The sequence below is a fragment of the Mesoplodon bidens genome (genome assembly GCF_964165515.1).
Source record: "Mesoplodon bidens genome assembly, contig: HAP1_SCAFFOLD_94, whole genome shotgun sequence".
NCBI lineage: Eukaryota > Metazoa > Chordata > Mammalia > Artiodactyla > Ziphiidae > Mesoplodon > Mesoplodon bidens.
The window spans coordinates 1,882,438-1,898,848 of NW_027671809.1; the positions used below are offsets into that span (position 1 = coordinate 1,882,438).

General features: G+C 42.5%; 1 long non-coding RNA gene across 1 annotated transcript in view; it reads left to right on the plus strand.

Annotated features, from left to right (window-relative positions):
- Positions 1-14,219, plus strand: part of LOC308611018 — a 38,416-nt gene extending 24,197 nt beyond the window's left edge. The window contains exon 2 of the long non-coding RNA XR_014014750.1: positions 14,068-14,219. This is a non-coding gene — a long non-coding RNA (uncharacterized lncRNA). The remainder of the gene's footprint in view (positions 1-14,067) is intronic.
- The last annotated feature ends 2,192 nt before the right edge of the window (positions 14,220-16,411 follow it).

Below are 16,411 nucleotides of genomic sequence, written 5' to 3' on the forward strand. Positions count from 1 at the left end.
TCAAAAAGGCACATTCACCACAAGGTTCATTGCAGCACTATTTACAATAGCCAGGTAATGGAAGCAACCTAAATGCCCACAGACAGATGTATGGATAAAGATGGGGTACATATATAAAATGGAATATTACTCGGCCATAAAAAGGAATGAAACTGGGTCATTTGTAGAGACATCGATGGATCTAGAGACTGTCATACAGAATGAAGTTAGTCAGAAAGAGGAAAACAAATATTGTATATTAATGCATATATGTGGAACCTAAAAAATGGTACAGATGAACTGGTTTGCAGGGAAGAAATAGAGACACAGAGGTAGAGAACAAACGTATGGACACCAAGTGTGGGAAGCCATGGGGTGGTGGTGGTGGGATGAGTTGGGAGTTTGAGATTGACCTGTATACATGTATATGCATAAAATACATAACTAATAATAACCCACTGTATAAAAAAGTAAATAAAATTAAATTTCAAAATTTTAAAATAAAACAGAAAAAATTTCTTCTCTTCACACAGATGTATTTATAGGAATGAATTATTTCCATGCTTATATCTATAAATACATAAAAGAGGAATAAAATCTAACTTGAACCATAAACGAAAAAAAACCCTGAACCCACCAGTTATACAGAGGAAAACCCTATCAGGGCACTTGCTCCAGCGGTAAACAATTCTGAAATTGGTCAGAGGTGGGGAATCATCTCCCATACAGCCAGCAACCCACCCCCCATGCAAGGAGCGTCCTCATTGCAAAGCTGGGGGACCGTGCCGAGGCATCTCTGAATAAAGGTGAGCTGAGCCCCAGGCCAGCTGCTGCTGAACTGTTCCCACCCTTCCCAGGTAAAACACCTGAATATGTACAAAGGCTTGAAAGCCTAGAGGAAGGGCCGTGGAGCCACACCAGCGACAGCACGCAGGCCAACTTGGTGACTGCAGGCCAGCCAGGGTGATCCTGGCCCCGGGCGCTCTTCCGGAAGCTTTCCATTGTCCTGCCTGAGATACCCCTCTTGTCCCGGCCCCCACTGCTTTTTTCCTTCCTCACCTCTGTCCGGAGAGAAATTCCAGCGGAAGGTATGGGTGACACATCCTCTTCTTTACAGGTGGCAGCCTGGCAACTCCTGCAGAAAGGCCAGCAGAACCCCACTCACACCGGGCCACCAACAAAGCTGTGGCCCCTCACTCCCTCCCACCAGCACAGCCCCGAGACTGCTGACGGGGCAGAGAATATGGAGTCAGGCACAGCTTCAGGGGCTATTGCTGCCTGGAGCGCTGTTTATATTGACCTCAACCAGGCAGACCTGGGGAGGGCCGGCCGGCAGGGTAAGGCTGCCCAGGTCAGCTAATCCACAACCCTCAGGGAATCACATTGTTGAAAATGGACCTCGCTAAGGCAGAATAGAAGCCAAGGAAAATAAGGACACAATGCCATTTGCAGCACCGTAGATGAGTCTAGAGGTAATCACGTGACTTGGAGTAAGTCAGAAAGTGAACGACACATATCATTTCATATCACTTATAGCTGTTACCTAAAATAGAAACCAGGGCAGTCATTTCCACTGAGAAGTGCAATCATAGATCCATTAAAAAAACTTATGGTTCACCAATGGAAAGGTGTGAGGATTGGTTTCATTACGATATCGGGGTTAACAGACTTATACAAACACAGGTGACATATATAATCGCCAAAGACCTACGGAATACCAAAAGACTACTCAACATTCTATCATAACGTACATGGGAAAAGGATCCCAGGAAAAACAGACATGTGTATATGTGTAAAAGAACCACATCTTCCACACCTCCAACAAGCCAAACATTGTAATCAAACTTGCTGTAATAAAAAATAAAAATTAAATTAAGAACACGAACAAGAAGTAGGGAGACAAACTTGAGGGGCTTTCTCCTGGCACATTCCATTCTAAATTCCAATCTAGAACAGGACTTCCATTGAGGCTCTGTTGCCCTAGTAACCAGAATTGGTAAGGAAGCACTGCTGCCACCTTGTGGCCGTTTCACACAACAGCAGCTTTAATCCCAGCGCTAATGGTCAGTTGATATTCCAAATCATTGCAGGCCTGTAAATGACACCTGCCCTGAAAACAAATCCTGGGGTCACATATCGACCAAAAAATTCAAAGGACGTCCATATTTCAAAACGACCGTTTCAAAAGGCATATTTTATGCACATTAGTTTCCTGCTTCTTTTTCTTTCTTTCTTTTTTGGTTAAAAAAACGGGAATGGAAAAAGGCATCCCTCAGAAGGGGCGAAAATATTTGCAAACGAATCAATGGACAAAGGTTTAATCTCCAATATATATAAACAGCTCATGCAGCTTAATATTAAATAAACAAACAACCCAATACAAAAATGGGCAGAAGATCTAAAGAGACGTTTCTTCAAAGAAGACACAGAGATGGCCAAGACGCACATGAAAAGCTGCTCAACAGCACTAATTATTAGAGAAATGCAAATGAAAATTACAATGAGGTATCACCTCACACCTGTTAGAATCGGCATCATCAGAAAATCTACAAACAACAAATTCTGGGGAGGGTGTGGACAAAAGGAGCCCTCTTCCACTATTGGTGGGAATGTAAATTGTTACAGTCACTATGGAGAACAGTATGGAGTTTCCTTTAAAAAACTAGAAATAGAATTACCATCTGACCCAGCAATCCCACTTTTGGGCATATACCCAGAGACAACCATAAATCAAAAAGGCACATTCACCACAAGGTTCATTGCAGCACTATTTACAATAGCCAGGTAATGGAAGCAACCTAAATGCCCACAGACAGATGAATGGATAAAGATGGGGTACATATATAAAATGGAATATTACTCGGCCATAAAAAGGAATGAAACTGGGTCATTTGTAGAGACATCGATGGATCTAGAGACTGTCATACAGAATGAAGTAAGTCAGAAAGAGAAAAACAGATATTGTATTTTAATGCATATATGTGGAACCTAGAAAAATGGTACAGATGAACTGGTTTGCAGGGAAGAAACAGAGACACAGAGGTAGAGAACAAACGTATGGACACCAAGTGTGGGAAGCCATGGGGTGGTGGTGGTGGGATGAGTTGGGAGTTTGAGATTGACCTGTATACATGTATATGCATAAAATACTTAACTAATAATAAGCCGCTGTATAAAAAAGTAAATAAAATTAAATTTCAAAATTTTAAAATATAAAATTTAAAAATAAAACAGAAAAATGTTCTTCCCTTCACACAGATGTATTTATAGGAATGAATTATTTCCATGCTTATATCTATAAATACATAAAAGAGGAATAAAATCTAACTTGAACCATAAACGAAAAAAAACCCTGAACCCACCAGTTATACAGAGGAAAACCCTATCAGGGCACTTGCTCCAGCGGTAAACAATTCTGAAATTGGTCAGAGGTGGGGAATCATCTCCCAAACAGCCAGCAACCCACCCCCCATGCAAGGAGCGTCGTCATTGCAAAGCTGGGGGACCGTGCCGAGGCATCTCTGAATAAAGGTGAGCTGAGCCCCAGGCCAGCTGCTGCTGAACTGTTCCCACCCTTCCCAGGTAAAACACCTGAATATGTACAAAGGCTTGACAGCCTAGAGGAAGGGCCGTGGAGCCACACCAGCGACAGCACGCAGGCCAACTTGGTGACTGCAGGCCAGCCAGGGTGGTCCTGCCCCCGGGCGCTCTTCCGGAAGCTTTCCATTGTCCTGCCTGAGATACCCCACCTGTTCCGGCCCCCACTGCTTTTTTCCTTCCTCACCTCTGTCCGGAGAGAAACTCCAGCGGAAGGTATGGGTGACACATCCTCTTCTTTACAGGTGGCAGCCTGTCAACTCCTGCAGAAAGGCCAGCAGAACCCCACTCACACCGGGCCACCAACAAAGCTGTGGCCCCTCATTCCCTCCCACCCGCACAGCCCCGAGACTGCTGACGGGGCAGAGAATATGGAGTCAGGCACAGCTTCAGGGGCTATTGCTGCCTGGAGCGCTGTTTATATTGACCTCAACCAGGCACACATGGGGAGGGCCGGGCGGCAGGTTAAGGCTGCCCAGGTCAGCTAATCCACAACACTCAGGGAATCACATTGTTGAAAATGGACCTTGCTAAGGCAGAAGAGAAGCCAAGGAAAAAAAGAACACAATGCCATTTGCACCACCGTAGATGAGTCTAGAGGTAATCACGTGACTTGTAGTAAGTCAGAAAGTGAAAGACACATATCATATCATATCACGTATAGGTGTTACCTAAAAATGGATACCAGGGCAGATATTTCCACCGAGAAGGGCAATCAGAGATTCATTAAACAAACTTATGGTTCACCAATGGAAAGGTGTGAGGATGGGTTTCATTACGATATCGGGGTTAACAGACTTATACAAACACAGGTGACATATATAATCGCCAAAGACCTACGGAATACCAAAAGACTACTCATCATTCTATCATAACGTACATGGGAAAAGGATCCCAGGAAAAACAGACATGTGTATATGTGTAAAAGAACCACATCTTCCACACCTCCAACAAGCCAAACATTGTAATCAAACTTGCTGTAATAAAAAATAAAAATTAAATTAAAAACACGAACAAGAAGTAGGGAGACAAACTTGAGGGGCTTTCTCCTGGCACATTCCATTCTAAATTCCAATCTAGAACAGGACTTCCATTGAGGCTCTGTTGCCCTAGTAACCAGAATTGGTAAGGAAGCACTGCTGCCACCTTGTGGCCGTTTCACACAACAGCAGCTTTAATCCCAGCGCTAATGGTCAGTTGATATTCCAAATCATTGCAGGCCTGTAAATGACACCTGCCCTGAAAACAAATCCTGGGGTCACATATCGACCAAAAAATTCAAAGGACGTCCATATTTCAAAACGACCGTTTCAAAAGGCATATTTTATGCACATTAGTTTCCTGCTTCTTTTTCTTTCTTTCTTTTTTGGTTAAAAAAACGGGAATGGAAAAAGGCATCCCTCAGAAGGGGCGAAAATATTTGCAAACGAATCAATGGACAAAGGTTTAATCTCCAATATATATAAACAGCTCATGCAGCTTAATATTAAATAAACAAACAACCCAATACAAAAATGGGCAGAAGATCTAAAGAGACGTTTCTTCAAAGAAGACACAGAGATGGCCAAGACGCACATGAAAAGCTGCTCAACAGCACTAATTATTAGAGAAATGCAAATGAAAATTACAATGAGGTATCACCTCACACCTGTTAGAATCGGCATCATCAGAAAATCTACAAACAACAAATTCTGGGGAGGGTGTGGACAAAAGGAGCCCTCTTCCACTATTGGTGGGAATGTAAATTGATACAGTCACTATGGAGAACAGTATGGAGTTTCCTTAAAAAAAAACTCGAAATAGAATTACCATCTGATCAAGCAATCCCACTTCTGGCCATATATCCAAAGAAAACCATAATTCAAAAAGGCACATTCACCAAAATGTTCATTGCAGCACTATTTACAATAGCCAGGTAATGGAAGCAACCTAAATGCCCACAGACAGATGAATGGATAAAATTGGGGTACATATATAAAATGGAATATTACTCGGCCATAAAAAGGAATGAAACTGGGTCATTTGTACAGACATCGATGGATCTAGAGACTGTCATACAGAATGAAGTAAGTCAGAAAGAGGAAAACAAATATTGTATATTAATGCATATATGTGGAACCTAAAAAATGGTACAGATGAACTGGTTTGCAGGAAAGCAATAGAGACACACAGGTAGAGAACATACGTATGGACACCAAGTGTGGGAAGCCATGGGGTGGTGGTGGTGGGACGAGTTGGGAGATTGAGATTGACCTGTATCCATGTATATGCATAAAATACATAACTAATAATAACCTGCTGTAATATAAAAGTAAATAAAATTAAATTTCAAAATTTTAAAAAATAAAATTTAAATATAAAACAGAAAAATGTTCTTCCCTTCACACAGATGTATTTATAGGAATGAATTATTTCCATGCTTATATCTATAAATATATAAAAGAGGAATAAAATCTAACTTGAACCATAAAAGAAAAAAAACCTGAACCCACCAGTTATACAGAGGAAAACCCTATCAGGGCACCTGATCCAGCGGCAAAAAATTCTGAAATTGGTCAGAGGTGGGGAATCATCTCCCATACAGCCAGCAACCCACCCCCCACGCAAGGAGCGTCCTCATGGCAAAGCTGGGGGAGCGAGCCGAGGCATCTCAGAATAAAGGTGAGCTGAGCCCCAGGCCAGCTGCTGCTGAACTCTTCCCACCCTTCCCAGGTAAAACACCTGAATATGTACAAGGGCGTGAAAGACTAGAGGAAGGGCCGTGGAGCCACACCAGCGACAGCACGCAGGCCAACTTGATGCCTGCAGCCCAGCCAGGGTGGTCCTGGCCGCGGGCGCTCTTCCGGAAGCTTTCCATTGTCCTGCCTGAGATACCCCGCCTGTCCAGGCCCCCACTGCTTTTTTCCTTCCTCACCTCTGTCCGGAGAGAAATTCCAGCGGAAGGTATGGGTGACACATCCTCTTCTTTACAGGTGGCAGCCTGGCAACTCCTGCAGAAAGGCCAGCAGAACCCCACTCACACCGGGCCACCAACAAAGCTGTGGCCCCTCACTCCCTCCCACCAGCACAGCCCCGACACTGCTCACGGGGCAGAGAATATGGAGGCAGGCAAAGCTTCAGGGGCTATTGCTGCCTGGAGCACTGTTTATATTGACCTCAACCAGGCACACCTGGGGAGGGCCGGCCGGCAGGATAAGGCTGCCCACGTCAGCTAATCCACAACCCTCAGGGAATCACAGTATTGAAAATGGACCTCGCTAAATCAGAAAAGAAGTCAATGCAAAAAAGGACACAATGCCATTTGCAGCACCATAAATGAGTCTAGAGGTTATCACGTGACTTGTAGTAAGTCAGAAAGTGAAAGACACATATCGTATCATATCACTTACAGGTGTAACCTAAAAATGGATACCAGGGCAGATATTTCCACGGAGAAGGGCAATCACAGATTCATTAAACAAACTTATGGTTCACCAATGGAAAGGTGTGAGGATTGGTTTCATTACGATATTGGGGTTAACAGACATATACAAACACAGGTGACATATATAATCAGATAAGACCTACGGAATACAAAGAGAGGACTACTCAACATTCTGTCATAACGTACATGGGAAAAGGATCCCAGGAAGAACAGACATCTGTATATGTGTCAAAGAACCACATATTCCACACCTACAACAAGCCAAACATTGTAATCAAAGTTGCTGTAATAAAAAATAAAAAATTAAATTAAAAACACGAACAAGAAGTAGTGAGACAAACATGAGGGGCTTTCTCCTGGAACATTCCATTGTAAATTCCATTTAGAACACGACTTCCATTGAGGCTCTGTTGCACTAATGACCCGGTTTGAAAGAGAGAACTGCTGCCACCTTGTGGCCGTTTCACACAACAGCAGCTTTAATCCCAGCGCTAAAGGTCAGTTGATATTCAAAATCATTGCAGGCCTGTATATGACACCTGACCTGAAAACAAATCCTGGGGTTACGTATCGACCAAAAAATTCAAAGGACGTCCATATTTCAAAACGACCGTTTCAAAAGGCATATTTTATGCTCATTAGTTTTCTGCTTCTTTTTCTTTCTTCCTTTTTTGGTTAAAAATACGGGAATGGAAAAAGGCATTCCTCAGAAGGGGCGAAAATAGTTGCAAACGAATCAATGGACAAAGGTTTAATCTCCAATATATATAAACTGCACATGCAGCTTAATATTAAAAAAACAAACAACCCAATACAAAAATGGGCAGAAGATCTAAAGATACGTTTCTTCAAAGAAGACACAGAGATGGCCAAGACGCACATGAAAAGCTGGTCAACAGCACTAATTATTAGAGAAATGCAAATCAAAACTACAATGAGGTATCACCTCACACCTGTTAGAATCGGCATCATCAGAAAATCTACAAACAACAAATTCTGGGGAGGGTGTGGACAAAAGGAGCCCGCTTCCACTATTGGTGGGAATGTAAATTGATACAGTCACTATGGAGAACAGTATGGAGTTTCCTTAAAAAAAAACTCGAAATAGAATTACCATCTGATCAAGCAATCCCACTTCTGGGCATATACCCAAAGAAAACCATAAATCAAAAAGGCACATTCACCACAATGTTCATTGCAGCACTATTTACAATAGCCAGGTAATGGAAGCAACCTAAATGCCCACAGACAGATGAACGGATAAAGATGGGGTACATATAGAAAATGGAATATTACTCGGCCATAAAAAGGAATGAATCTGGGTCATTTGTAGAGACATCGATGGATTTAGAGACTGTCATACAGAATGAAGTAAGTCAGAAAGAGGAAAACAAATATTGTATATTAATGCATATATGTGGAACCTAAAAAATGGTACAGATGAACTGGTTTGCAGGGAAGAAATAGAGACACAGAGGTAGAGAACAAACATATGGACACCAAGTGTGGGAAGCCATGGGGTGGTGGTGGTGGGATGAGTTGGGAGTTTGAGATTGACCTGTATACATATATATGCATAAAATACATACCTAATAATAAGACGCTGTATAAAAAAGTAAATAAAATTAAATTTCAAAATTTTAAAATATAAAATTTAAAAATAAAACAGAAAATAGATCTTCCCTTCACACAGATGTATTTATAGGAATGAATTATTTCCATGCTTATATCTATAAATACATAAAAGAGGAATAAAATCTAACTTGAACCATAAACGAAAAAAAAACCTGAACCCACCAGTTATACAGTGGAAAACCCTAACAGGGCACTTGCTCCAGTGGTAAACAATTCTGAAATTGGTCAGAGGTGGGGAATCATCTCCCGTACAGCCAGCAGCCCACCCCCCATGAAAGGAGCGTCCTCATTGCAAAGCTGGGGGACCGTGCCGAGGCATCTCTGAATAAAGGTGAGCTGAGCCCCAGGCCAGCGGCTGCTGAACTGTTCCCACCCTGCCCAGGTAAAACACCTGAATATGTACAAAGTCTTGAAAGCCTAGAGGAAGGGCCGTGGAGCCACACCAGCGACAGCACGCAGGCCAACTTGGTGACTGCAAGACAGCCAGGTGATCATGGCCCCGTGCGCTCTTCCGGAAGATTTCCATTGTCCTGCCTGAGATACCCCTCTTGTCCCGGCCCACACTGCATTTTTCCTTCCTCACCTCTGTCCGGAGAGAAATTCCAGCGGAAGGTATGGGTGACACATCCTCTTCTTTACAGGTGGCAGCCTGGCAACTCCTGCAGAAAGGCCAGCAGAACCCCACTCACACCGGGCCACCAACAAAGCTGTGGCCCCTCACTCCCTCCCACCAGCACAGCCCCGAGACTGCTGACGGGGCAGAGAATATGGAGTCAGGCACAGCTTCAGGGGCTATTGCTGCCTGGAGCGCTGTTTATATTGACCTCAACCAGGCAGACCTGGGGAGGGCCGGCCGGCAGGGTAAGGCTGCCCAGGTCAGCTAATCCACAACCCTCAGGGAATCACATTGTTGAAAATGGACGTCGCTAAGGCAGAATAGAAGCCAAGGAATATAAGGACACAATGCCATTTGCAGCGCCGTAGATGAGTCTAGATGTAATCACGTGACTTGTAGTAAGTCAGAAAGTGAAAGACACATATCATTTCACATCACTTATAAGTGTTACCTAAAATAGAAACCAGGGCAGTCATTTCCACTGAGAAGTGCAATCATAGATTCATTAAACAAACTTATGGTTCACCAATGGCAAGGTGTGAGGATTGGTTTCATTACGATATTGGGGTTAACAGACATATACAAACACAGGTGACATATATAATCACCTAAGACCTACGGAATACAAAGAGAGGACTACTCAACATTCTGTCATAACGTACATGGGCAAAGGATCCCAGGAAAAACAGACATCTGTATATGTGTAAAAGAACCACATCTTCCACACCTACAACAAGCCAAACATTGTAATCAAACTTGCTGTAATAAAAAATAAAAATTAAATTAAAAACACGAACAAGAAGTAGGGAGACAAACTTGAGGGGCTTTCTCCTGGCACATTCCATTCTAAATTCCAATCTAGAACACGACTTCCATTGAGGCTCTGTTGCCCTAGTAACCAGAATTGGTAAGGGAGAACTGCTGCCACCTTGTGGCCGTTTCACACAACAGCAGCTTTAATCCCAGCGCTAATGGTCAGTTGATATTCAAAATATTGCAGGCCTGTAAATGACACCTGCCCTGAAAACAAATCCTGGGGTCACATATCGACCAAAAAATTCAAAGGACGTCCATATTTCAAAACGACCATTTCAAAAGGCATATTTTATGCACATTAGTTTTCTGCTTCTTTTTCTTTCTTTCTTTTTTGGTTAAAAAAACGGGAATGGAAAAAGGCATCCCTCAGAAGGGGCGAAAATAGTTGCAAACGAATCAATGGACAAAGGTTTAATCTCCAATATATATAAACAGCTCATGCAGCTTAATATTAAAAAAACAAACATCCCAATACAAAAATGGGTAGAAGATCTAAAGATACGTTTCTTCAAAGAAGACACAGAGATGGCCAAGACGCACATGAAAAGCTGCTCAACAGCACTAATTATTAGAGAAATGCAAATGAAAACTACAATGAGGTATCACCTCACACCTGTTAGAATAGGCATCATCTGAAAATCTACAAACAACAAATTCTGTGGAGGGTGTGGACAAAAGGAGCCCTCTTCCACTATTGGTGGGAATGTAAATTGATACAGTCACTATGGAGAACAGTATGGAGTTTCCTTAAAAAAAAAACTAGAAATAGAATTACCATCTGATCAAGCAATCCCACTTCTGGGCATATACCCAAAGAAAACCATAAATCAAAAAGGCACATTCACCACAATGTTCATTGCAGCCCTATTTACAATAGCCAGGTAATGGAAGCAACCTAAAAGCCCACAGACAGATGAATGGATAAAGATGGGGTACATATAGAAAATGGAATATTACTCGGCCATAAAAAGGAATGAACCTGGGTCATTTGTAGAGACATCGATGGATCTAGAGACTGTCATACAGAATGAAGTAAGTCAGAAAGAGGAAAACAAATATTGTATATTAATGCATACATGTGGAACCTAAAAAATGGTACAGATGAACTGGTTTGCAGGGAAGAAATAGAGACACACAGGTAGAGAACAAACGTATGGACACCAAGTGTGAGAAGCCATGGGGTGGTGCTGGTGGGTCGAGTTGGGAGATTGAGATTGACCTGTATACATGTATATGCATAAAATACATAACTAATAATAACCTGCTGTAATATAAAAGTAAATAAAATTAAATTTCAAAATTTTAAAAAATAAAATTTAAATATAAAACAGAAAAACGTTCTTCCCTTCACAAAGATGTATTTATAGGAATGAATTATTCCCATGCTTATATCTATAAATACATAACAGAGGAATAAAATCTAACTTGAACCATAAAAGAAAAAAAAACTGAACCCACCAGTTATACAGAGGAAAACCCTATCAGGGCACTTGCTCCAGCGGTAAACAATTCTGAAATTGGTCAGATGTGGGGAATCATCTCCCATACAGCCAGCAACCCTCACCCCACGCAAGGAGAGTCCTCATTGCCAAGCTGGGGGACCGTGCCGAGGCATCTCTGAATAAAGGAGAGCTGAGCCCCAGGCCAGCTACTGCTGAACTGTTCCCACCCTTCCCAGGTAAATCACCTGAATATGTACAAGGGTTTAAAACACTAGAGGAAGGGCCGTGGAGCCACACCAGCAACAACACGCACGCCGACTTGGTGCCTGCAGGCCAGCCAGGGTGGTCCTGCCCCCGGGCGCTCTTCCGGAAGCTTTCCATTGTCCTGCCTGAGATACCCCACCTGTCCCGGCCCCCACTGCTTTTTTCCTTCCTCACTTCTGTCCGGAGAGAAATTCCAGCGGAAAGTATGGGTGACACATCCTCTTCTTTACAGGTGGCAGCCTGGCAACTCCTGCAGAAAGGCCAGCAGAACCCCACTCACACCGGGCCACCAACAAAGCTGTGGCCCCTCATTCCCTCCCACCAGCACAGCCCAGAGACTTCTCACGGGGCAGAGAATATGGAGTCAGGCACAGCTTCAGGGGCTATTGCTGCCTGGAGCGCTGTTTATATTGACCTCAACCAGGCACACCTGGGGAGGGCTGGGCGGCAAGGTAAGGCTGCCCAGGTCAGCTAATCCACAACACTCAGGGAATCACATTGTTGAAAATGGACCTCGCTAAGGCAGAAGAGAAGCCAAAAAAAAGAACACAATGCCATTTGCACCACCGTAGATGAGTCTAGAAGTAATCACGTGACTTGTAGTAAGTCAGAAAGTGAAAGACACATACCATATCATATCACTTATAGGTGTTACCTAAAAATGGATACCAGGGCAGATATTTCCACCGAGAAGGGCAATCAGAGATTCATTAAACAAACTTATGGTTCACCAATGGAAATGTGTGAGGATGGGTTTCATTACGATATCGGGGTTAACAGACTTATACAAACACAGGTGACATATATAATCACCAAAGACCTATGGAATACCAAAAGACTACTCATCATTCTGTCATAACGTACATGGGGAAAGGATCCCAGGAAAAACAGACATGTGTATATGTGTAAAAGAAGCACATCTTCCACACCTCCAACAAGCCAAACATTGTAATCAAACTTGCTGTAATAAAAAATAAAAATTAAATTAAAAACACGAACAAGAAGTAGGGAGACAAACTTGAGGGGCTTTCTCCTGGTACATTACATTCTAAATTCCAAACTAGAACACGACTTCCATTGAGGCTCTGTTTCCCTATTAACCAGAATTGGTAAGCGAGAACTGCTGCCACCTTGTGGCCGTTTCACACAACAGCAGCTTTAATCCCAGCGCTAATGGTCAGTTGATATTCAAAATCATTGCAGGCCTGTAAATGACACCTGCCCTGAAAACAAATCCTGGGGTCACATATCGACAAAAAATTCAAAGGACGTCCATATTTCAAAACGACCGTTTCAAAAGGCATATTTTATGCACATTAGTTTTCTGCTTCTTTTTCTTTCTTTCTTTTTTGGATAAAAAAACGGGAATGGAAAAAGGCATCCCTCAGAAGGGGCGAAAATAGTTGCAAACGAATCAATGGACAAAGGTTTAATCTCCAATACATATAAACAGCTCATGCAGCTTAGTATTAAAAAAACAAACAACCGAATACAAAAATGGGTAGAAGATCTAAAGACACGTTTCTTCAAAGAAGACACAGAGATGGCCAAGACGCACATGAATAGCTGCTCAACAGCACTAATTATTAGAGAAATGCAAATCAAAACTACAATGAGGTATCACCTCACACCTGTTAGAATCGGCATCATCAGAAAATCTACAAACAACAAATTCTGGGGAGGGTGTGGACAAAAGGAGCCCTCTTCCACTATTGGTGGGAATGTAAATTGATACAGTCACTATGGAGAACAGTATGGAGTTTCCTTAAAAAAAAACTAGAAATAGAATTACCGTCTGATCAAGCAATCCCACTTCTGGGCATATACCCAAAGAAAACCATAAATCAAAAAGGCACATTCACCACAATGTTCATTGCAGCACTATTTACAATAGCCAGGTAATGGAAGCAACCTAAATGCCCACAGACAGATGAATGGATAAAGATGGGGTACATATATAAAATGGAATATTACTCGGCCATAAAAAGGAATGAACCTGGGTCATTTGTAGAGACATCGATGGATCTAGAGACTGTCATACAGAATGAAGTAAGTCAGAAAGAGGAAAACAAATATTGTATATTAATGCATATATGTGGAACCTAAAAAATGGTACAGATGAACAGGTTTGCAGGGAAGAAATAGAGACACAGAGGTAGAGAACAAACATATGGACACCAAGTGTGGGAAGCCATGGGGTGGTGGTGTTGGGATGAGTTGGGAGTTTGAGATTGACCTGTATACATATATATGCATAAAATACATAACTAATAATAACCCGCTGTATAAAAAAGTAAATAAAATAAAATTTCAAAATTTTAAAATATAAAATTTAAAAATAAAACAGAAAAAAGTTCTTCCCATCACACAGATGTATTTATAGGAATGAATTATTTCCATGCTTATATCTATAAATACATAAAAGAGGAATAAAATCTAACTTGAACCATAAACGAAAAAAAAACCTGAACCCACAAGTTATACAGAGGAAAACCCTATCAGGGCACTTGCTCCAGCGGCAAACAATTCTGAAATTGGTCAGAGGTGGGGAATCATCTCCCGTACAGCCACCAACCCACCCCCCATGCAAGGAGCGTCCTCATTGCAAAGCTGGGGGACCGTGCCGAGGCATCTCTGAATAAAGGTGAGCTGAGCCCCAGGCCAGCTGCTGCTGAACTGTTCCCACCCTTCCCAGGTAAAACACCTGAATATGTACAAAGGCTTGAAAGCCTAGAGGAAGGGCCGTGGAGCCACACCAGCGACAGCACGCTGGCCAACTTGGTGACTGCAGGCCAGCCAGGGTGATCCTGGCCCCTTGCGCTCTTCCAGAAGATTTCCATTGTCCTGCCTGTGATACCCCTCTTGTCCCGGGCCCCACTGCATTTTTCCTTCCTCACCTCTGTCCGGAGAGAAATTCCAGCGGAAGGTATGGGTGACACATCCTCTTCTTTACAGGTGGCAGCCTGGCAACTCCTGCAGAAAGGCCAGCAGAACCCCACTCACACCGGGCCACCAACAAAGCTGTGGCCCCTCACTCCCTCCCACCAGCACAGCCCCGAGACTGCTGACGGGGCAGAGAATATGGAGTCAGGCACAGCTTCAGGGGCTATTGCTGCCTGGAGCGCTGTTTATATTGACCTCAACCAGGCAGACCTGGGGAGGGCCGGCCGGCAGGGTAAGGCTGCCCAGGTCAGCTAATCCACAACCCTCAGGGAATCACATTGTTGAAAATGGACCTCGCTAAGGCAGAATAGAAGCCAAGGAAAATAAGGACACAATGCCATTTGCAGCGCTGTAGATGAGTCTAGATGTAATCACGTGACTTGTAGTAAGTCAGAAAGTGAAAGACACATATCATTTCACATCACTTATAAGTGTTACCTAAAATAGAAACCAGGGCAGTCATTTCCACTGAGTAGTGCAATCATAGATTTATTAAACAAACTTATGGTTCACCAATGGAAAGGTGTGAGGAGGATTGGTTTCATTACGATATCGGGTTTAACAGACATATACAAATACAGGTGACATATATAATTACCACAGACCTACAGAATACCAAAAGACTACTCAACATTGTGTCATAACGTACATGGGAAAAGGATCCCAGGAAGAACAGACACCTGTATATGTGTAAAAGAACCACATCTTCCACACTTACACCAAGCCAAACATTGTAATCAAACTTGCTGTAATAAAAAATAAAAAAATAAATTAAAAATACGAACAAGAAGTAGTGAGACAAACTTGAGGGGCTTTCTCCTGGGACATTCCATTCTAAATTCCAATCTAGAACACGACTTCCATTGAGGCTCTGTTGCCCTAGTAACCAGAATAGGTAAGGGAGAACTGCTGCCACCTTGTGGCCCATTCACACAACAGCAGCTTTAATCCCAGAGCTAATGGTCAGTGGATATTCAAAATCATTGCAGGCCTGTAAATGACACCTGCCCTGAAAACAAATACTGGGGTCACATATCGACCAAAAAGTTCAAAGGACGTCCATATTTCAAAACGACCCTTTCAAAAGCCATATTTTACGCACATTAGTTTTCTGCTTCTTTTTCTTTCTTTCTTTTTTGGTTAAAAAAACGGGAATGGAAAAAGGCATCCCTCAGAAGGGGCGAAAATAGTTGCAAACGAATCAATGGACAAAGGTTTAATCTCCAATATATATAAACAGCTCATGCAGCTTAATATTAAAAAAACAAACAACCCAATACAAAAATGGGCAGAAGATCTAAAGATACGTTTCTTCAAAGAAGACACACAGATGGCCAAGACGCCCATGAAAAGCTGCTCAAGAGCACTAATTATTAGAGAAATGCAAATCAAAACTACAATGAGGTATCATCTCACACCTGTTAGAATCGGCATCATCGGAAAATCTACAAACAACAAATTCTGGGGAGGGTGTGGACAAAAGGAGCCCTCTTCCACTATTGGTGGGAATGTAAATTGATACAGTCACTATGGAGAACACTATGGAGTTTCCTTAAAAAAACTTGAAATAGAAATACCATCTACTCCAGCATTCCCACTTCTGGGCATATACCCAAAGAAAACCATTAATCAAAAAGGCACATTCACCACAATGTTCATTGCAGCACTATTTACAATAGCCAGGTAATGAAAGCA